Source organism: Prionailurus bengalensis, chromosome B1 (genome assembly GCF_016509475.1).
Source record: "Prionailurus bengalensis isolate Pbe53 chromosome B1, Fcat_Pben_1.1_paternal_pri, whole genome shotgun sequence".
Classification (NCBI taxonomy): domain Eukaryota; kingdom Metazoa; phylum Chordata; class Mammalia; order Carnivora; family Felidae; genus Prionailurus; species Prionailurus bengalensis.
Genome location: NC_057344.1, coordinates 184,128,735 through 184,153,632, shown reverse-complemented (window position 1 = coordinate 184,153,632; position 24,898 = coordinate 184,128,735).

Here is a 24,898-nt window from a genome sequence, read left to right as displayed (position 1 = left end):
ACACAAAATGATTGGTAAAGACAGAAGTGGAAAAAGCGAACCATTTACCAAATGTCTCTTTAGTTGTTTCCATACTCCTGCAGCTAGGTAGGTATCATCACCGATTTAGTGTAAAAATCTCTGGGCTCCTTCCAGTGAACCATGTCTATGAGATGAATGTTTATGAGACTTTTGTCCACCAGTTAATAAAACATCTTGAATTAAAAAAAAGGGGGGGGGGAAGAAGAGAGAAGGAAAAGTTGTTCTTTCTATAGCTTTGTATTAGTGGCTTGGGGCACAAACTGTCCCATAGACCCATTAGATTAAAAACAGCTGGATGATTTAGATTGTTTTACTTATTTTTACTGAAGAGGGAAAGAGGGTAGGCAAGTGCCACGCACATATAGTCTATGGATCTAGGGATAACAAAGCAGTTAGCAAAAGACACATTGATGGAGTGTGTTTAAGGTTGGCTAAGCAGTAAAGGAAAACAGAATCTGCTTTGACATAAGCTGAGTGAATTGTTAAAATACAGCACGTGTGCATGCACATAAAAGAAAATCCCTAAAATTGTAACTGTGGCTGTGACTTTCACCAGAAAAAGTGACTTGTTATGTGAGATGACATAGGAACCCACTAAACTGGGATTTACCTTGGATTTCAATTTTTTTTCCCTTTGCCTTGATTTTATCACGGGGATATTGGGTGATAAATTCATTTAGATTCCCTTTGTAACTTAGTAATTGGTATTAAATGTGTTTGGACTCCTAACCTACCACAGAATCATGGCTCTGAGATGAGCGGTATGAATCATAAAGAAAGGAAAGCCAACAATTAATTATAAAGAACCTGTCTTATACTCTTAACAAGTTTCTTCCTTTTTCTCCAATAGGTTAATGTTTTCTTAAGTAGTGTTTTACTTGATCCCTGGTAGGCTAATAATAACAACTATATACCTTACAATAAATACTCTTATTCTGATCTTTAAGTCCCAATCATTTCCTTTAGTCTTTTGATTGAAACTTTATTTATTATTTTTCAAATAATAACTGCTTTAAAAATTCTGGTAATATAGAAATGAACAAAAAAAGCAATTGTCAATCATTCAATAACATGCTATACAGAAATAAACATATTTTACATTAAAGTGAATATCTTTCTCATCTACTTAATTTCGACAAGTGTTTTTAACTGAGGTTTTTATCTTATTAAGAATAATACTAAATTAAGTTAGTAAGCAACCAACATTAAAACAATGGAATAGAATAGAACAGAAGACTCATTCACATGACATGGGGTAAGTGTACTGAAATTACTGAAATTTAGTTGCTTGTGTGTTTGCATGTATGTGTGTTTGCATGTGTGTGTGTGTGTGTGTGTGTGTGTACTCCCTGATGTATATTTTGTTTTGTCCTGTAGTTCATAGTCAAATATATTTGAAAGCTAATGACTTGGACAATGAGTTCAGTGGACGGAGGCAGTCTTGATCTGAGAGAGCAGAACTGGAGACTATTACTTTGTATAATTACATTTGAAAATGAGACAAGATCAGAGACCAGAAAAGAAAGAGAGAATCTGTATTGATAATCTCAATACTCAAAATTTTAAAACATGTACTTTATAATGGGGATATTCAGTGGCCAGTATAGTATAAAGCATAGAGAATAAGGAATCAGAAAATATGAACTTAACACCGGATGCATCTTCTACTAGGGAGAGCTTTGGTGAGCTGCATGCACCCTGGAATTATACTTGCTTTATCTTTAAAAGACATTAAAAATATTTCTCATAAGCTGGTCTGCGTGCATCAAGCTTGTAACTAGGATAAAACAAATTACTTGAAAACATTTTGTAAAGTATAAAGCTGCAAGTAAGCGAGTAACATATTATTTAATTTATTCTTGGATTTACCCATTGCCTGAACAGGAAAGGGACTTCACAAAATGACACTGTGTAAACCTATTAAGCTTTTTTTTAATGATAAATTTTGCATCCACATAAAGACATAATGGAACCAATGTTAATTCCTAAAATAAAAAAAAAATAGCTGCATGAGGAACATCCAAGTGAGAAACGTGATTATCTGAGAAGGGTTGCCTAATAGGATGTACTCCAAGATTAAAAGTGCAAACACAATGAGAAAAAGTACCACCTGACTGGGAAGATTGAGATCAGATGATTCGAATGGCTGATGGCAGAGGCAGGTTGATAAAAGGCAAGCAAGATAAAAGATCGCAGAATCAAAGCAGGAACTTTTGATTCTCAAAAGTGAGGTGCAGAGGCATTTGGAGCATGAAAGATGCGGTTGTTATATTAAAAAAAAAATCTATAAAGGCCTTTAAGCCAATGATGTTGTTGTAGGACAAGAGTGAAACAAGTCAGTGAGTTTTATTGTAAGAGGTTGGGAAAAGGAAATCGATGTTTTCTTTATCAAGGGCTGGTTCTCCCTCCTTTGAATTCTGTGTGAAGTCCTAGTCATATGTATAAACTCTACCCAGGGTTGTAAAAAAGAGATCGGGCTTCAAGTACTGGTGCGGGTGAAAAGTTGAGATTTGATTTTTTTCTCAATTCAAAGTGAACATTGTCCTGACTAGACGGGATTTGGGGAATTGAGCGTCCATAGCTCGATCAGACCACATTCAGTAACTTTGAAAAAACGATGCAGAATGCAAAATGCCATGATGTGTTTAAGAAGTTTTGAGTTGAAATGCTTTGGAGATTAAAACTCAGGCCTCACAAGCAGGCAGAAAGATGAGTTTATTATTTTAATGGTTAAGAAAAAGTATTCCCTGGTGAATCAAAACTCAGCTAACGCGTTACTGAAATGATGCGGCTGTTTTATCATGGATAGAGTATCAGGCTAGAAGTGAATGTTCAAAAGGGCATTGTTTTCAAAAATAATTTTGAGAACGACTATAAATACCATTTTAACCACTCATATAAATAATTTTACAATGCTGTATCAAAAATAGCTCATTTACCAAGTATCTTTTGGGTATAAAATTTACAAAAATACTTTGGATATCCGATTTCTATTTAGTAAAACAACACCGAGAGCTTCTTACAATTACTTTATAAACTAGAGATCTGGGGCTAGATCCAACAGGGGTACACAGCTGGATTCTGTAAATGTCTGAGCAAGTAATCAAAACTTCTTTATGCTTAAGGGTTTTTTTTTTTTACCTTCCTTTCTCCCTTCTCCTTCTCCTTCTATTAGACCTACTTCCAAAGAAACGCATGACCTTGTAAAGAAAGGAGCAACCAGGCAGTGTATGGAAAAGGCCCAGGGTTGACAGACAGAAACCCTGAATGCTAGCTTTGCCTCTTTCTTTTAGCTAATGTATATTTGGGGAGTTCTGTCATTTCTCTGCCAGAGTGACAATTAAACATGATGCTCTCTTCCCCTGAGCAGTGGAAGTGCAGAATTTGGGGGAAGCCTATTGGAATCATCACATGCAAAAATTCACATTTCTGAAACAGGACTTAGTGATGAAAATATGGCCCCAATTCTCAAGTCTTGAAGTTGAGATAATTCAGAACCACTGGTTCTAGGTTTATGACAAAAATGGAAGCCCTCCAGAATCAAACCCACTGGTACTTAGAAATACTGCATAAATAACATTTGTAAAGCATACATCATACATTTAATACCAGCAGCCTTCTCAATTCAAAAATGTGACATACATATTAAAAATAGAGGGGCGCCTGGGTGGCTCAGTTGGTTAAGTGTCCGACTTTGGCTCAGGTCATGATCTCATTGTTTGTGGGTTTGAGCCCCACGTCAGATTCTGTGCTGACAACTCAGAGCCTGGAGCCTGCTTTGAATTCTCTCTCTCTCTCTCTCTCTCTCTCTCTCTCTCTGTTTTCCCCTGATCATGCTCTGTCTCTGTCTCTCTCTCTCTCTCAAAAATAAAATAAAAACATTAAAAAAATTAAAAAAGTAGGAAGTCATTGTGCTACTTATTAAAGCATTAGTAGTAACTTTCATAAAATGTACACACTTTGTTAATATCTTTTAACAAATTTTAAAAGAATTAATGACAATTAAACATAATTTGAGGAAAAGACTGAGCAAATTATTTCAGGAAACATTCCTGTAAGCTTTCATAATCTAAAACAAACTTCAAAATGAGGTAACCAAATGTACCAATGAAGGGAAATGGCTTTGTAATGAAGACCTAAAGATATCTGTGAAAAATATCTTGAGTTGGTAGATTTTATCCCAACTATTACAAGATGCTCAAGTTTAAGAAGCTTAACAAATCAATTAAATGTTACTTGAGTTAGATAGGAAGGAAAAAAGGAGGAAGGATGCGAAGGAAGAAGAAAAGAAGGGAGGGAAGGTGGAAGGAAGGGAAAGAAAGAAAAGAAAAGAACGCAAGAAAGAAAGAGCAGAAAGAAAGAAAGTACGACTCTTCCAGAGATAAATGAAAACCAGAGCAACTAGAATTGGAACTGAACCTCAGAAGCTTCTGGAGATGGGCATGCATGCCACACACAGCATCGTGATCCTGCAAACCCCAAAGTCAAAGAAGACATTTTAAAAGCAACCAGGAGGGAATGACAGTTTATCTTTAAAAGAGCAATTATTATTAGACTGATAGCAGACATATCAAGACCACCAATTTAAGACAGAGAGGCCATACTATATGCTCCTCAAAGGGTCAAGAAAAGAAAACAAATCTGTCTGCAGCACCTAGTAGAACTGATGTTCAGGAACAAGTGTTGTCTTAAGTTGGTTTCTGAAAAAGCAGACGATGGAATGAAGATTCATTTGAAAATCATTTGTTAGGAAATCTTGCTAGGAAAAATTGGTAGGACTGGGAATGGAAGGAAGATTTAATTTTTTTTTGAGATTATTTATTTATTTTGAGAGACAGAGAGAGAGGGAGAGAGAGAGAGAGAATGAGTGAGGAGGGGCAGAGGGAGAGGGATAGAGAGAATCCCAAGCAGGTTTCATGCCCACTGCAGAGCTGATGTGGGGCTCTATCACACTATCCCGGGATCATGACCTGAGTCAAAATTAAGAATCGGACACTGAACCGACTGAACCACCCAGGTGCCCCTAAAATTTTTAATAAATAGTGCTAGAAAATCAAGTATCCATGTGAATGAAAATAATTAATCTAGAAGGTATATACCTAAATATGAATTTTAAAAAGCTTCTAGAAGAAAATTTAGGAGAATACCTTTATATCTTTGAATAAATTCTTAAACGGAACACAAAATGCACTAATCGTAAAAAACAAGTTTAATACATTAGAGTTAATGAAGACAGAAAGAGTATCTGTTCACCAAAAGACACCATCAATCAAGTACAAATACAAGCTACACACTAGGAGAAAAATATTTTCAGCACATATATCTAATAGAGAATATGTAAAACTCTCCAAAAACAGTTATTAAAAAATTAAAGCTATTTTTGTAGGGATTTCTTTAGCTTGAGGCATTCATGTTCGTTATCTCCTCACATGCTGTGCAATTTTTATCTTATTTGCTAAAATTTATTTGGATGATCACACCCTGCTACAAGTGCGGGCAAGAAAGACACCCTTTATTTTCATTTTGGCCATGTGTCCAGGTAAAATTCAAGGTGTTTTTACTAGGAATTTTGGGGAATGTGTATAGAGTTAGGTAGGTAGCAATCCTTGAAAAACAATTTTGATGTGCACGTTGTGACTAGCATGTTATTCCATTAATTTACTGAAGATAACTTTTATGCTATTTTTTCCCTACGTGCTGGATGTGGGACAGATTTAGAAATTAAAAGCTAAATAAAACATGGTCCCTGTTCTCAAGGAGATGAAGATGCATAAAATAATCTTAACATTTTTTATTAAGATATATTGATATTTGAGTTCACGTTTGGAAAAGACTCCTTCCAGAAGAGCTTTCAATAATTTCACTAGGAAATATCTTTTTTAAACATTTTTTTAATGTTTATTAATTTTTGAGAGGGAGAGTGAACAGGGGAGGAGCAGAGAGAGAGGGAGACACAGAATCCGAAGCAGGCTCCAGGCTCTGAGCTGTCATCACAGAGCCCGATGCCACAGGGCTCGAACTCACAAGCTGCGAGATCATGACCTGAGCTGAAGTCAGACGCCCAACCGACTGAACCACCCAGGTGCCCCGGAAATATCTTTTAAAATGGAGGAAACTCATTGACACGGTCATAAAGCTGGAATATTTTAGGTACCATGGAAGAAAATGAGCAATTCCATTTTCCTGGAGAAGCATGAATGTAATAGACCTTAATTGTCAGATCTGGGCCTTTACATATTAAGGAAGGAGAACCCCTAAAATTCCTAAGCCATGATGGATAAATGATGTGTGTGCATGTGTGTGTATGTGGAGTTCTCTATTAATCTGGGTTATATCGCATTCTTGAAGTCACGTTAAAAATACTTTTAGAATTAATGATGTGGTAGAAACAGACTAATGTGGTCTCTAAACTTCCATGATAATTATAGGCTAGGGTTAGAGATAGACCATTTTTATACCAACTTCTCTTGTAAAAACATTTCATCTGAAGTTTCAAGCAGACCTTCCCCCTAAAGACGGTGTATTATTTTATGAATCTTTCCCCACCTTCTTGAAACTACGTGAAATTCATAGTAAGATTATTAAATCATAGTTTCGTAAAAATAAAAGTACAAGAATGAGAGAGAAGGAAAAGAGACATTTCAAAATGATCATGGAATTTAGAAAATGCACAAATGAGCACAAAATAATATGGCGGACTTCAAAACACTGAACTCTAAACCAGCAATAGGAAACTTGAGCACTGACTTACACTGCAGAACTACCAGAAGATTCGAGGATTCACAATGCCAGATAGCTTCCACAAGTGGGATGAAGAGCTGAACATAGTAGGATTGGTCAAAAGTTGCCTAAAGAAATTGGATACCCACGTCCTTGCCATCATTCTGTGTAGCGCAATTCCTGCACCCTCTATTACTTTCAAAGATACTAAATGCTTAGTCTCTGGAGGAAGTAAAATAGAATGTTTCTGGAGTAGATGGCAGACCAGCCATAAACAGTTTGATGGGAGCTAATAACACAAATTCCAAGTTGCTTCTCTCTGGAAAGAACATTGCCCAAGACCCTGATGGATACTAGAGCAAAACTCTAAATTCTCCATAGAGGAATGATCCTACTGATGTGCTGGTTGCTCTCAGTCATCTTTGTAATCTCCCACATCTAAGTCTGAGGGTGCAGCCCAAGGTTCATACACAAGTGAGGAAAGCCTCACTAGGAAAGATAAAACCCACACACACATGGAAAGAGAAATCTACTTGGAGGAAATAGTCTGCTTACGGAAATAAAACTTAAAAAAATAGTATCATCAGGAACGGAAGACTTTATAAACTATAAAATTATGGAATGTACTAAAAAGTAGAGCTACTGGATAGATTGATGGTAGAAAATAAGAAATGAGAGATCAGAAAATTATGGAACTAGTCCAGGAGGTTCAAAATGAATAAATGCATTACAAACAAACAAACAAACAAATGACAGAGGAAGAAAGAACAACCAACAAAACAAGAGAAGGAAATGCCCAGGAAAAAGGAAAGCCATATATTTCCAGATTGAAATATTTGAATATTGAATATTGAAAGAGACCAAGTGCGCAAAACAAAATTAGAAATTCGACCCACGCAAGTATATTGTGATGAAATGTCAAAACTTTGAAGCAAAGAGATAATCTTCTCAGCTGAAATGGAAGAATATAAAACAATTATAACCACAACAAAGAAAAATGGTGAGGAATAAAAAGGATATCAAGCTAAAAGCTTGGAGAAAATGTACACTTCAAAAATTGAAAGGAAAAAGATACACATTCTAGAGTTCTATTCCCAGTGAAATTATCAATATGGCATGAGCACAGAATAATTAACTCTAGGCACATACATATAAAATCTGAATCTAAATCTGCATCCATACCTATACCTATACCTGTACCTATATCTACCTCCCAGTTGTCCTTCATCAGAGAACTACTATAGATGTATTAAACCAAAACAAAAAGGTAAAACAAAAAAGAAAAAGGGACAGACTACAGAAAATCGGTCATTTATATACAGAAAAATTAAGTAAAAGGAATACTCAGAACAAAGGTGAAAAGAGAGACCTGTGAACTCTCCTTAGCAAGGAGTCTATCAAGATAATGCACAGCAGGTGACACCCATGTGAGTCTTCTCTAAGAAGATGTGATGGGTAGGACTCCTGTGTCATTAGAGAAAACTATTGGACAATAGAGAGTTTGGGATCAACTCAGTGATTATGTTGAAAAGTAAGCTAACCAATGTGGTTTGATTATGTATAACTTTACATAGGCATTGTTAGGTTAATACTGAGTAAATATGAAATCATAGCATGGCTGTGTTGTGAGACTGAGAAGGGGACATGAGAAGGACGTGTATGTGCGATGGGTGCAGCTGAAACCTCATTCTCCATTATGGGACATCAATAGTTCATGCTTAACACGAAATCATTAGATAGCAATATAGGTATGCCCTGTAAGTAAATAAAGGTAAATTTCAAAAGAATTAGAACCCAATAGAATCAAAGTGGTTGTCTTTGGGGAGGGGGGATCAAGCTGGGGGATGGATGGCAGTTACTCTTTCTAAAAACAAACATTGTTAAACTGACTCTAAATTATATACGTGCACAGCTTTGATACAAAGGACAAAAATTAAAACGGAACTAAGACATTTCAGAAAGGACTTTAGGTAATGCATGGTTATCATCAGTTAGCATAATGTGGGGAAAAGTATTCTAGCTTATGAGCAAGATACCACTGAGTTCAAATACCACGTTCACCACTATTTAACTATGTAGCTATGAAAACAACGACATAATTTATTTAGCCAGTATTCACTGAATACTAGACACCTTATAAAGTTATCATTCTTATCACCCTTAGTCTTTATAACTACACTATTAAATAATTACTATTATTGCTCATATGTTTCAGAGAAAATGCGAGCCTTTAGAGAATTTCTTTTTGAATTGAGGTATAGTTCACACACAATATTGTGTTAGTTTTAGGCGTACAACATAGTGATTCAACAACTCTATACATTATGCGATGCTCATTGACCATTAGTGTAGCTAACATCTGTCACCATACAATGCTATTAAAATACCATTGACTATAAAGCTAGGAAGGGAGAGTTTCAGGCATATTGGTCCCATGTGTTTCTGGATATAAAACTCTATAGCTGTCTGGAATGGTTAAATGTTTGCATTAGTTTGGGTTTTCACAAAGCAGACTCCAGGCAAGGATTTGAGTATAGGTGGTCTGGAGAGGAGCAAGGATACAAGAGGTAGGGGTGGCAGGCATCCAGCAAAGGGTATTATTTAGCCAGCAGCCACACTGGGTCACTAAACCTTAATCCCGCTCTGGAAATTCAGGAATCGGGGGTAAGACTTGCTTCAGAGGTATCCCACAGAAGGGTCCACAGAGAGGGAGAATTTTGTATAAAATTCCAGCTGTCATTGGTTGAGAGGTTCTAGGGAGATGGGGTTGTTAATTCCATAGAATTTCTGGGCAGGAAGTGTTTGGTGGCCAATCTTCTGTTTGAAAAAGAAAGGAAAGGAAGGGAAAGGAAAGGAAAGGAAAGGAAAGAAAAGAAAAGAAAGGAAAAGAAAAGAAAGGAAAAGAAAAGAAAAGAAAAGAAAAGAAAAGAAAAGAAAAGAAAAGAAAAGAAAAGAAAAGAAAAAAGAAAGGAGAAAAGAAAAGAAGAGAAAAAAGAAAAGAAAAGAAGAAATGCAAGTTTTGGGCAGTTAGAAGTCAGGCTGGAGATCTCTTACGTGGTAAAGGCTGGGGACATGGACGAGGCACTGGCAGCATTTTCCAGAGGCCACTAAGAAATAACCCCACATCTCAGCTGATCAACAGAACAAAAGTGTGTTTCTTGTTCCCATCACAACTTAATACAGTAGGGAGTTGGGGGGGTGGGGGGCGCACGGTCATTCATAGCCCAGGTTTCTTCCATTTAGGCGTTCTGTGGTCTTTTGGTTTTAGTCTTCTGGATTCATTGCATCCAGCCAGCCAATGAGCCAAAAGAGGGAATTCTGCAGGAAGTTTTATGGGCAAGTTCTCTAAGAACCTCAACACTTCTGCCTGTACACCTTTGGACAAAACTCAAACACAAGACTGAATCTTGTCAGGAAGCATTAGAAATGTAGTCTCAATGTTTGTCCTGAAAGAAAAAAAACCCTCACATTTGGTGAGAGTCAATCACCGTCATCAAATACTACTTCTCATAAGCTCACCTTGATATACTTAATAAGCATGTATGTGCATACACATACACACATACATGCACATATACATGTATCTATTGCTCTACCTGGCAATTGCAAGCTATTCAGTAAAAATTTTCCCTCATAGAAACCATTTTCACACATAGACTCAAAATTTGGTTTCATTTCATATTAGAAATAAACACATTGTATTTGACTTTCACTGGGTTGAATTTACCTTAGGGTAAGGTAGGTTTCATTTGCCTTAATTCATTCAGCAAATTAAGTGACGGCATTCTATAAAGGTATTTAACAAAATTTTATTAAATTTTTATCCCATTAACAAAATTTCATTTGCCATTTTGACTTAAGAAATCAACAAAATATTATTGCACGCATTTATTTCTCCTAAACATTAAAGAATAATTAAAAATATGTGCTAGCATGAACATTTTCGAAGAGTGGTTCTGTGAACATTTTAAAATGCTATCTATATGTCAGCAGAGACACATTTCCCTGTATTGAGAGTATTCCCGCATGGCAGATCATTTTCACATTGCACAGGACGTATTTTGGCTGTTGCTGTTGAATTCACCTTGTTGTGCTGAAAGCCTCATGTGTTTGAGTATAAAAATATCTGTGGGGCGCCTGGGTGGCTCAGTCGGTTGAGTGTCTGACTTCGGCTCAGGTCATGATCTCATAGCTCTGAGTTCGAGCCCCGCATCCGGCTCTGCTGACAGCCCAGAGCCTGGAGCCTGCTTTGGATTCTGTGTCTCGCTCTCTCTCTGCCCCTAACCCACTTGCATTCTTTCTCTGTCTCTCTCAAAAATAAATAAACATTAAAAAAATTTTTTTTTAATTTTAAAAAATCTGAATTTCAGTGAACTAAAGTGTTGACCTAGAATTTTTTTTAGTAAGTAAGGATATAATAAAAAAATTAAAATATATACAAACCATAACAGACTCTTGAAATATTGCAACTATAAAGTTAATTTTGAAAAGTGAGAAGGTAGGGCTGTATAAGGTTTAGAAAAATCCTATAATATTAACTTCCTGATTTGGCTGCCAAGGAAGCAAATTGCACAAATGGAACTATTATTTATACAAAATTCTTCATTTTTTTTTTCAACAGAGAGAGAGAGAGAAAGAGAGATCCAAAAGAGGATAGATGATAGAAATATCAAAATTTGGGCCCATATCATACCTCAGTGAGTTGTCTTTTTTTCCTGTCTTATGAAAAAAGAGGACAAACACAGTGAATTTTCTCTTGGGAGAGAATCTACTTTATTCATTGCCTATGACGGTCTAGCTCTGGAAATGAATATGGGTGCCATTGCTAAACTCAAACTCAATGTTTTTCTAGCTTAATGAGCCATCAAGCCAACACATAAATACCTAGTAGGGTATATATTATTATTACGCTCCGATTTGCTATGGGTGGACAATTTGTGGTTGGAACACTTTGTATGCTCATTGATTTGGATGACCTAGACTAGTGATCCTCAATCAGGGGTGAGTTTTTCCCCCAGGGGAAATTTCTGGAGACATTTTTGGTTGCTAAGACTGTAGGGGGTTGCTTGTGGAATCTAGTGGTCGCGGCCAAGGATACTGCCAATCATCCTACAATGTGCAGGACAGTTCCTCACAACAAAGAATTATGTGGCCTCATGTGGATTTAATGCAGAGGTTGAGAAACACTGACATAACTCTAATATTTCCTATATGTAATGTGTGAAAAGAGTCTCTACTTCATGAAAAGATTAAAACTCAGAGTCAAGTATAAATTCATCAGGTCCTACTTCTGTCATAAAACAGCCGGTAACTGATGATGCATGGATTTGGAATTCATTTCTCCCTGCTCTAATCCCTCCCATTGAGAACAAATTACCTACCACTTAATTCTCTTTTGTTTTGCTCTGTTTATTTGTGACCGTCAATTTCTACACACTCTCTATGCTTGACCCGCCTGGCACCAATCCCTCTCACAGGTGTGCTGGCCCCATGTATAACTCAGTGATCATTAACCCTTCAACTTCAGGAGATACACAAACCAGTGGAGTGAGTCCCTTGCGTAGGGAATGTGACCTTTCATTTCTCCACGGCCCCTCCTCCAATTCCCTCCAGCTTATTTCACTCCATCAAGCAGCCACGGTCATGGGAGAATGAAGGAGACATCAGACAGGCCAGATGGCAACGCCTTCTCCTCTGGTTTCGCTTGTTGCTTCCTACTCTCTTTCCTATTGCTTCATCACTTGGCTTGAAAGTCTCACCAGGGGTTCTGATATGGCCGGCTGAGTATTGCATCAGTTCGTTTACGAATGATGAACTTGGTACTCGGTATTAATGTTTCGTATGAACAATGTTGCCTTGTAAATCGGGCAGGTTGTGAAGCTGGAAGTTTGGCCTAAAACCAGCTGGAACGGTCCTATTTTAAGAGTCTTGACTTTGTGTTACTGAGAACGTGGAAAGTTTTGGATCAGGAGCTATCTTATCTGTTTTAATGTGTTGTAAAATTATTCATATTTCGGCTAGTTGGTTCAACTAGTTGAGGTAAACACCCATGAACTATTCTGGAAAGTAGTTTCAAAAGTGGGGAAAACTTGTTTAAGTCCTATTTGCAGTCACATAATTACAGAAACACAGCTCATGCTTGTGCCATATAGAGAGTCACATCCAAAAAGTAACCGGAACCTGAGAACTGGAGTTTTATCATTTGAGGAGGTAATATATTGAAAGAGAAACAAGATGTGGTCTTTGAAGTCAGATAGTTCTGACTTCAAATCATAACTCTGCCGCTACCTCTAATCACTACCTATATTCTAGGGAGGGTTATTTCATCTTTCTGAGCTTCAGGTTCTGCATCTGTAAAACAGAGAGGGTTCCTCCAAACTCATAGTGTTATAAGCATTATAACGTGAGTGTATAATATTTAGTTACACATCTAAGCATATATAAATAAATGCATATGTATATAAATGTGTATACAATATTTACATACATGTTTATACACATGTATATGGACGTGAACATGCATGCACACATCCACACATGTCTCCTAGTATAGTTACAGGTGCCTCCAAAAGACGTTGGTCCATTTTCACCTCTGTAACAGAGCCAAGTGCAGAACTGTAGAATTGAATAAACGTTGGACTAGCATTAAGACTTAAGATAAACCTCAATTTCGAGCTTGGGTCTTTTTCTTTCCAGTTGTCTGAATTTAGATAGCCAGCCAACTTCTCTGGGACACAATTTCCTGAGTAGTAAAACAAGGCTACTGGAACATTCAATGGCTTCATACCATTGCATGCTTTTGGACGACTAACCATGGGGCTATATCTTCAAATTGAAGCTCACTTAGAATCCCAATATGTAAAAGAGATAATTTGTGGAACTCTCTAATTCATGGGGGTTGAGAAAGGCTCCTCTGCGGGAGCTGCAGAGTACAATTTGGAAATCATTAAGCTTTAGGACCCTCCAGGGTCTTTCGGTTCTAAAATACCCTAAGTAACAAGTGTTAGCTCAGACTTGGTCCTGCTTAAAGATAAGGATTGATTCATATTATTATTCTAACTTGACCAGTTGACGTTGTATATGGTGAAGGCTACTTCGATAGCTGAAATGCCTCCATGTTGAGTATGACCTAAACTTTAGACGTTCAGGGACTATGTGTCTGACATCATTCAAGCCAAATGCTAGCTGCAAAAAACGTACAGAATAATAAACATAGAATGTCTTTGAAAAGTCTGATTTCCTGTGCTGACGCACGCATGAGTTTGTTCCTGGTATTCCTCACTTCCACTAAATCCCCTGTTATCCCCCTATCCTTCATGAAGTGCTTCTGCTTGATTGTAAAAACAGAACAAAAATAATAACAACAAAAACCCCCATCGGGTTTTGCTGTGAGCTGAATTATGTATCCGCTCCCAAAATTTATACGCTAAAGCCCTAACCCCTAGGGCCTCAAAATATTGGAGATAGGGCCTTTAACAAGGTGATTGAGTTAAATGAAGCCCTTAGGGCGTGCTGTAATCTAATCTGACTGCTGTCCTGTAAGAAGAGAAAATTTTGCCACACAAAAAGAGACACCAAAGATATGTGTGCACAGAGCAAGAACTGTGTGAGGACCCAAGAGGAAGTGGCTATCTGGAAGTTAAAGAGAGAGGCCCAGAAGAAACAAACCCTGCCAGCACTTCGATCTTGAACTTCCAGACTCCGGAACTGTGAGAAAATAAATGTCTGTTGTTTAAGCCACCCAGTCTATGCTATTTTACATAGTCACTAGCAAAGTAATAAACGACTCATGTGTCACCTTAAAATACTACTTGAGGGTGGGGCGCCTGGGTGGCTCAGTTGGTTAAGCGACTGACTCCGGCTCAGGTCATGATCTCACAGTTTGTGAGTTCGAGCCCCGCGTCGGGCTCTGTACTGACAGCTCAGAGCCTGGAGCCTGCTTTGGATTCTGTGTCTCCCTCTACCTCTCTACCCCTCCCCTGCTCATGCTCTGTGTCTCTCTGTCTCTCAATAATAAATATACGTTAACAAAAATTAAAGAAAAAATACTACTCAAGGGTATCCAGAGTGAGATTTCAAAGGTGACAATTTCCGGTGTGAGTTCTTGGATATAAAAGTAGAACTTAAAATTCAGAACAGATTAAGATTGAAGTCAATGAATACCTTGTTTTCTCCACATCACACTGCTTATAGTCACTGTAGGTCCTCATCAGAATCTGAAATTTGAGTTTTCCTTTATTTTCTACCACTCCATCAAACTAGAACATAATCTTAACGAAGGCAGGACTTGCGTAGTTTTTTCAATATTTTACCCATAACTTATAGGAGAGCACCTGGTGTAAAATAATTCAATAAAAAACTGCCGAATTATCATTGGATCAAACCGTAGAATTTGGAGTAACTTATCATCATAAATTAGTAGGGATACCATGACTTAACTTCTTCATCGTGAAGAACTAACCATTGAAACAATCAAAACACAACCCCCAGCAGCCAAGAATTATTCATGATGGTGGCTTATCACCTATAATATTCTGCCTTATACACACAAGGAAAGATTGTGAAGAGTTAACAATGGTTGAAATATGCTTGGTATTCTTTTAGATTGCAATGTGTTTACCACACATTTGTGAAGTGTGAAATTCAAGGCCATTGCATGAAAACCCAAAAACACTTTAGGGTTTTTATAAAGACATCTGAGTTTTAGTAAACATTTTTGTTCAGTCTCTAGAGACATTATTTAACTTAAGTCATAAGAGACCTTTGGACCCAACAAACATGTCTCAAGAAGTATATTTTAGTTTATTTGAAGTAGGAAGTAAATGAGTGATAAATTTTGTTTATTTTTCAGCTGTGAGAGAGATGCAAGTTCGTAGCATGATGTTAATTGGCTGGTGAAAATTTAGACTGGGTGTTCAAAGAATTAATATTTCAGCAAGCACACAATATATCAAAATGTGACTATTTTTGAGATGCTGAGTTTAAAACCCTACAAGTACATAAATTACTGGTAAAAGCAATTACGAACCTCTGCTTTTGTCTTTGTAAGATAAAAGGCTTCTTGTGACAAATTTTGAAAAATAATTCATAAACTTCATAAACTGAATTGTATATACAAGTATACATTGTATTCTGTTGGATTGCAGAGTGTATATATTTCAATTTTTTTTTTCAACTGTGAATTTTATTCAAAAACCTAATCATGATTTTCTGGGTTTTCTATTTTAATTATTTTTATTGTATTGCTCTCTCTTATTACATTTTCTGTGTAAGAGTTCAAAGCATGGTTCAGACTTTGGCAGGCTGCAATTATAATGTCAGTTCTGCTACTTGCTAATTGTATAACCTTTCTGATCCTCAACTTTCTTTCTTTCTTTCTTTCTTTCTTTCTTTCTTTCTTTCTTAATCTTTATTTATTTTGAGAGAGAGACGGAGTGTGAGCAGGGGAGGAGCTGAGGGGAGGGAGACACAGAATCAGAAGCAGGCTCTGAGCTGTCGGCACAGAGCCCAACCCGGGGCTTGAACTCACAAACCATGAGATCATGACCTGAGCCGAAGAAGGACGCCTAACCGACTGAGCTACCCAGGCGCCCCTGATCCTCAACTTTCTCATATATTTCACTGTTACCCGAAGAATAAATAATATGATTTATGTAACACTTTTAGGTGATATTGATGGACACATGTTACATAGTCGATATGTTGTAACTATTTTTATTTTTGTAGGGGTTTCCTGTGTGTGCACCAGCTGCATAAAGGCTTAGTTTACACATTTGCATGACCCCAGTCCTGGGACTTGTAGATGCTAATCAATGTCTAATGTATTTTAAATTCAAAAATTTGATAATTTACTCCTCATGAAACTAACATTTTAAAGGATACTACTTTACAAATTACTTTCTTTGTAGAAGATTGCATGTTATTTTTCATGTCTACTAAGAGAATAACTTGTTTATACCCGTTAGTAAACAACACGACAAAGTTATTTGCTAGTTTTGTTTTTAATTAAAAGAATTAATACTTTATTTAAAATTTTAAGGCTTTTTTTTGGGAAACATCATCATAATCTATGCCATAAACAAATCCATCATCTCCAAAAATTTCCTCCTCCTGCCTTCGTAATTATTATTGTCATACTACCTTTTTATGTTAAGAACACTTAACATAAGATCTATTTCTTAGAGGCTAAGTATTTTTTTTTTCCTATGAGTAGGTTAGGTAGTTTTGTATAGGTCCACTGTAGCAGATTGGGTTTTCCAAGAGGCAAACTTTGAGATAAGAATTTACATGCAGCAACGTTATTCAGTGTCACTCTTAGAATCACCGATGATGAGGAAGGAATAAATAAAGCAAGATTGGGCAAGGGGAAGATGTTGGGCTGTGATGAGTAACAATAAAGTTTTAGCCAGCCCATGGGTCTTTGTATTCCTGCACAGACTAAAGGCTGCCCTAAGAAAGGAGTATGACCTCTCTTTAGAGGAGTGGTCATACTAGAGGAGTATGACCTCCTTTAGAAAGGAGGTGACTCTCTTTAGATGAGGGCGATCACTGGGAAGGTGGCAGCTTCAAGGTGGTATAAAGCATGTGATAGGAACCTGGATTCCACATTGATGTGCCCCTGTCCAACTCTTTGGTTAATGCAAAGGTATTTAACATCCTGTGATAGTAGACTATTAGTTTTTGAATAGTGATCCGTTAGTCTTTGAATAGTGGTGCTGGATTAGGCCCTTCTGGAAGGAAAGGCAAAATCATACTCAGTATATGTATTGTGTCAATCAAAAAGAACTGATGCTCCTTCTAGAGTAGAATACGTCTAATGGAGTCAGTCTTTTTTACCAAGTGGCTGTCTGGACTCTTGGAGAAATCATGCCATATTGGGGAGTTAGTATCTGTCTTATTTGCTGGCAGTTGGACTTTTAGCAGCAGCAGTGACAGAGGGAACCCACGTTCTTAGACACAAACATCCATGGTGGCCATGGCTACTCAGTTCATGGGCACATTGTACCAGCACCGAGGTGGCTGATGGACAGCGCATGGATGCTGACAACTGACTCAGTTAATCTATTTGGTTGTTGAGTGCTTTTCTAGGGTAGATATTTTCTGATATGTGTTGACATGTGATAGAAAAATGGTCACAGTTCATGCCTATTTCCCATATGTCTGAAGTCACAGACTTCATCGTGCTCTCATCTCAAACCTTCCAAGTCCCTTCTTCCTTAGCCAAGCTGCCCACCAATTTTTTTCAGTCTGTATACATTGTAAAAAGTGGACACATCTCTTTCTACATGAAGCAAATGCTCAGGTCAACCATCCAAATAATTATCCAATGAGAGAATTTCCCCCCACTGATGTTTTTTAGAGCCACAGTGGGATTACAGGCAAATTCCTTTAAATGTGAGATGCTGATTAAATAGTGGTGGATGACATAGAGGTCCTGGTCACCTGCTCCTGGGTAATTCTGAATGAAGCATGTCTATACTATAATGGATTACTGTTAGACACACTTGACCTTATGAAGCAGTGGGCCTGGCAAAAGCCAAGCCTCACGGTCAGTTTATGCATCAACTTGGCTAGGCCACAGTCCCATATTATCCAATCAAATGCTCATCTAGCTGTAGCTTTGGGAGTATTTTGTAGATGTAATTAACATCTATGATCAGTTGGCTTTAAGTAAAAAAGATTATCCTAGATAATCTGGGTGTGCTAGATCTAATTAATTCAAAGGCTTTAAAAGCAGAACTGAGAGTTCCCTGGGGAGGAAGAAATTCTCCTGGAGGATTGAAGCCACAGCTTCTGCCTGAAAGTTCTGAGTTATCCTTCCTGATGGTCTGATAGCCAGCCCCCAAAGTCATATAAGCTGGTTTCTTGCAATAAATCTCCTCTCTCTCTCTCTCTCTCCCTTTATCCAGAATTTTAACATTTTATACCGATTCTTTTTTTAGGCCTTGCCATTAATGCCACACACAACCCTTTTTTCCCAACACAGATACCTCTAGTACTATTCTTCTAGGTCACATGATCATTTTGGTCATATTGGCAGGTCTTCGTGCACCACAGTCCGAGAGCATACTCCTTCTAGGCTTTCCTCAAAGTTGGGCGCATTTATGGATTGGAATAGTATTCCCAGGGTTGAAATATCCTACCTCTACAACCCAAGAGTATAACAAGCATTATCCTTTATACTGGAGATGATGTTGTGGCACGCCCCAGAACTCCAGAACTTTCCTAAGCCTCGCTAATATAGCCCACCTCCAAATATGCACAGGAATGATCTCATATGACCCGCAGTATATTTGCCTGCCAAGAATTCCGACCTCTTGTCACTTCTTCTCCATCTGGTCTCATTAGAATAAAGTCATTTATCTGTGAGATTTCCACTCTGTAATTTTTTTTTTTCAACGTTTATTTATTTTTGGGACAGAGAGAGACAGAGCATGAACGGGGGAGGGGCAGAGAGAGAGGGAGACACAGAATCGGAAACAGGCTCCAGGCTCTGAGCCATCAGCCCAGAGCCTGACGCAGGGCTCGAACTCACGGACCGCGAGATCGTGACCTGGCTGAAGTCGGACGCTTAACCGACTGCGCCACCCAGGCGCCCCTCCACTCTGTAAAGCAAAAAAAATTATATGGATTTTTTTTTTTTTTTTTAGTGTTCCCAGACTCCAAAAAGAATGCTTCTTAGGCTTTTCTGGTACCTTACAACATGTCTTGCTAACAGATGCACAAAGGAAATCAAACTAAAGCTCAGAGGCTCACAGACACAGCTCATAGCTATGGCAGCTTGATGTCGAGATGCTGAATGTAGTTCCTAGGGAATAAGCTTGGGTGCCACTCTTGTTGCTCCTGGTGTGGGCCTCCTTTATAATGGCTAGCTGCAAAACTAACACTGAATGCTATTTTCGCTTTTTACCCTTTTGCATAAAATACAAATATTTTCTGAACTTCATTCAGTTAGTGAACATAGGTACTAATGTAGGTATTTTGTCAAAGCAAAATGGCATCGTGTGAACTTTTGGAAAGTAGGGGATACCTGTATACTATTATCTATTCTAAGTGAACACTTAGGAATACTATTTCTGGTCTTTATTCTTGACAGGGATAGAATAGAATATGTTTGCAGGATCCCTGGTTGCATACTCTGTACCTAAGGTTGTGTTACTAGGATCTAGCAAAGCTTTCCTCACACCACACAACTGCAGTTGAGGTTGGTACGTGGTTGAGATGGCCATATTCAATGCCATCCCCCAGAATCCCCGTGGAACTTAAGAGAGACGAATTACGTGGAGACATAATGAGCATCACTACCCACAGAATAGCACCAATCTCTACCATTCCCTCCAAAACATGATATGGCTTTACATTTTTCTTGTTTGGCTGGTAAGGGGATGCTTTTGGAGGCTACCATTTGACTATCCCCATAATGATCTCTCTTATTCCACAGGGCAAGGAGTCAATGTGAGACCTGCTAACTATCAAGTATATCCATTGCATTTTATATTTGGGGACATAGTAAACTATATTTGTATAGGGAAATGACTACCAGGTGGGCTCATGGATGAAATGGACCCACCGTGAACCAGACTGGGCCAAGATTCCACGTATTATCTGGGGCTCCATAACCCTCTACTCTAACACAAGGGCTTGATGATAATTTAGGTCCTTGGTTATTAATGCCGGTTTGGACCTTGTATATGACAGTCCTCAGTATCACTGGGTATTCTGCTTTCCCTACTACATAATTTCTGAAGTCAGTTCTGTAGGTGCCTTTGAAAAAGGAACAGGGGAATGATGGCCGCATATTCTTGTCATAGTGTTGTAAGGTCCTTCCTTCTGGAAACTAGACAGCTTCAGTACATGTTTATCGGGCCCCAAAATGGGCTTGAATTCAGAAACTAGGCAAAGTACTGCAACTTTTTGCTGGGACAGCTACTCTCAATTTCCTGATCATCAGTCCCTGATTTCCTCTGTTTGCATAGATTGAGAAATATTCTCATATCTCTATCTTGCTCATAGGGACAACATGTTCTTTTACTCTACTCCATAGCTCTCCGTATTTTATATGGAAACCCGATTGGAACAGCAAACCTGTTGGGAATAAGAACTCAACCTTCTCAACCTTCTCTGAGTTTCTGCTTTAATTTTAATTTTAATTACATTAATTAATTAATGTATTTATTATTTTATATTATTTTAGAGAGAGAGAGAGAGTGAGAGAGAGCATGAGTGGGGGAGAGGGGCAGTGGGAGGGAGAGAGAGAATCTTAAGCAGGTTCCACACTCAGCACAGAGCCTGACATGGGTTTGATCCCATGACCCTGGGATCATGATCTGAGTTGAAACCAAGAATCAGATACTCAACTGACTGAGCCACCCAGGTGCCCTCTGCTACTTTTAAGTTAAATTTGAGTTTTCTGTCCTCTGGTTTTATAAGATGGGACAATTTTTACATATTGCCAAAGATCTCTTAGGATTTTATTGCTTACCCTTAGGTGTTCATGTTTTTTCTTTCTTTCCGAATCATCAATTTCCCTCAAAGTAGTAATCCAGTTCCATTGCCTTTATAAATACTATTTCTACGCATCTTAAAAGACTGGTGCATTCCTTCCATCTGTGCATTCTCCCTTCTAGCACATACCAGTCCCCAGCAGTAAAAAGTTTTAACAAATTTCACTGCCACTGTGTGCCAAAATCTATCAGTCCTCTGCCCGCTGCCATTGAAGGGCTTCTTGTTGAGAGCTGGCCAGTAGGTGATCCGGTTTGCTTCCTTGGACCTTCTGGCATTAACTTTTCAGATCGTGTTTCCTAGCTTCTGAGACAGAGATTTGTGTGCAGGAAACGTATCAGGTAGTGCCCTCGATAAACCAACATCTGTGATAAAATGGACAGTGCGAGAATGGGTAGAGGGAGAATTAGGCTGTGTAGAGGTCCAGCCAAGAACAACTCTGGGGCTGGAAGAGCCCTGCAGAGCTGTTTCCTCATTGGATGTGGGATGCATCCAAAAAGGGGGTGTTGCCTTTAGGAAGGTGGCTCTCTTTATCCTGGGGCAATTGTTGGGAACAGAGGTCACAAAAGGGCTGTCAGCTGTTAAATCCCCAGCAGTCAGAAAGAGGATGATTTAGTGCCAAAACTGCAGGTGTGTGTGTGTGTGTGTGTGTGTGTGCTCCTGCGCGTGTTTGGGGCGAACTTGATGGTTTGTGTCCACTACATCCGATGTTGTGTTTCATTCAGTCAGTGGAGTACATGATGATTTACTTTCCACTCTGACTTGTTTCCTTTTGTTCCCCAAATTAACCCTTCTAGTTACATTAGACCAACTAGGAAATTAGAGTTTATTTATTTGGAAAGGGAGAGAGAGAAAGCACAAGGGGGAAGGGGCAGAGAGAGAGGAGAGAGTGAGAATCCCAAGCAGGCTCTGGATCGACCGCCAGCATGGAGCCTTACGCGAGGCTTGAACCCACCACTGTGAGATCATGACCTGAGCTGCGGTCAGGCGCTTCACCGACTGTGCCCTTGGAAAAAGAATTTGAAACCAGGAAAGGCAGTTCAATTTTCCCGAGATGTTGCACAATGTGTTGAGGTAGCGATGCCCTTCTCACTTGAATGAACACCAGGGTATGGACAAGAACAAGGATAAGGAAGAGAAGGTACTCCCTAGATTTGATGGGATGTCTTGTTAAATACAATCCCATAAAATAGTTGATTTGGAACTTTGTGAATTTCCAGAAGGTGATAAAAGCTCATATGTAAGCATAAGTGCTCACTCCAAATCCAGCTAGAAACACTTTTTTTTTTTAAACCCCTGTATCTCAATTCCTTCCCCTTAGAATGGACTATTAAGTTCTGACTGAATGGAGAGAATAAGGTCCCGGCAATGGGGAGGAAGATTTAAAACTTGTGGGGCGCCTGGGTGGCGCAGTCGGTTAAGCGTCCGACTTCAGCCAGGTCACGATCTCGCGGTCCGTGGGTTCGAGCCCCGCGTCGGGCTCTGGGCTGATGGCTCAGAGCCTGGAGCCTGTTTCCAATTCTGTGTCTCCCTCTCTCTCTCTGCCCCTCCCCCGTTCATGCTCTGTCTCTCTCTGTCCCCAAAATAAGTAAACGTTGAAAAAAAAAATAAAAAATAAAACTTGTAAATATGATCTTCTGTTACCTTTTTTCAGTAAACAATAAAAATGGCTAATCTTAAAAGTGATTGTGACATAAAAGGGCATTATACCACTGCCTCCTTAAAAAAAAGGAATATTTTCTCATGCTTGGAGGTTGCAGATTCAGGACAGTCTGTTTGGTGCTAACCTGTGAAATAACGCGGATAGCATGCATGAAATGGCTCTAGACCTCATCTGGACCAGTTTTGTACTGAGAGAAGTTAAGGGCAAGTGTTTACTTTCCTCTCTTTTAACGCAGTCAATGCACAAACTAGCCACATTCAGGACGAAGATTCGCTTGCATTCACTCACCATGGGAAATGACACCCCCTGCTTCCCAGTTTCCATATGTGATACCTGAGTAGGTGAACACTTTCATTTCAAGTGCTGTCATATATATTTGCCCCGGCGAGCATCTTCTAGGTTGCTGCCACCACATCGGCAAGTTGCCTTCAACGTGTGGTATTTTATCATGTTGCTTCCCCACGGTAAATTCCAATTCTTCCCTGGCTTGGCTGTGACCACCTGTTCTCCCACACCTGTTTCAATTTATAAACCATATGCTGCAGTCACAGCTGAGAACCGCTGTAGACATGATGTGATTTCTCATAAATATTTCATAAATCCAAAGTTTCCTGCACTTCAAAATAATTTGCAGGCGCTGATTTTACCGAAAACTTCACAGAGACTGACATGCACTCTTTATTATCATCATCATTATGTAGGCAAAGAAAGATGAAGTTTATAGCCTTATAAAATAACCTGCATCAGTACTAGGATGCCGCCACGTCGTATTTATGCTTTTCAACCAACGCAACGGCAGCCTATGGTAAAATAATTCAAGTGCAGTAATTGGCCTGAAAACTACATATGCTCAGGAAGTCTAGGGAAACAGATGTTTTCACACTGCGTTTCCTACATGGAATAAGAGACACGCTTCACAAAACGAAGATTCACCAGAAAATCGATGTATGGTAATTGACATGATGTTTTCATTATTTTGAGAATTTAAACCAAGTGGATTTTTACAAATCATAATTTTCAAGTAACAGAAAACTAAAATCAAATGTGCTTAAATAAAAAAAAAAAAAAAACAAAAACAAGAAAATACCTGGCAAGTAACTGAACAGACAGGCGGTAGATCTGTTGAATGATAAGCTTGGATTGGTTCAGGAATAAAAGAATTGTGGCCAGCACTCTGTTTTTTCTATCTCCACTTCTCTGCTCTGTTTCTACAGCATAGTTCCAAGTTTATACTTAGAAAATGGGTGCTGTTAGTTCCTCAGACTTCACTCTTTTCCTATGCAAGCCAAGTGGAAAGCGTTTCTCATGGTAGAACCATAAAAGTCACAAACAACAATAAAAGCCAAGACAACAGCAAAGAAGAAAACTCCTTTCTCTTTAGAAGTCTCAAAAAACATTTCCTGTCCTGGGGCACCTGGGTGGCTCAGTCGGTTAAGTGTCCGACTCTTGATTGCTGCTCAGGTCATAACCTCATGGTTCCCAAGATCAAGCCCCATTTCTGACTCTGGGCCCACAGCATGGGGCCTGCTTGGGATTCTTTCTCTGCCCTCCCCAGCTCATTATCTCTCTCTCTTTCTCAAAATAAATAAACAAACATTAAGAAAAAGAAACATTTTGTCTCATTTTATTGATTATAATCTAAATTATTACTTACAAAATAAATATTTTGAATTGAGGACTGGGGTATATTAAGCCAATCAGGATCTAGCTCTAGGAATTAATGCCTCTGAGACTCGATTATTGATAATAGGGAAGGTGTGAATTCCCCAGTAGAGGATTAGGATAGTTTTGTAGGGAGAGAAAAGGTGGATATGAAAGAAGTCCACTTGTTTCGGGGTGCCTGGATGGCTCAGTCAGTTGAGTGTCGGACTTTGGCTCAGGTCATGATCTCATGGTCTGTGGGTTTGAGCCCCGTATTGGGCTCTGTGCTGACACCTTGGAGCCTGGAGCCTGCTTCGGGATTCTGTGTCTCCCTCTCTCTCTGCCCCTCCT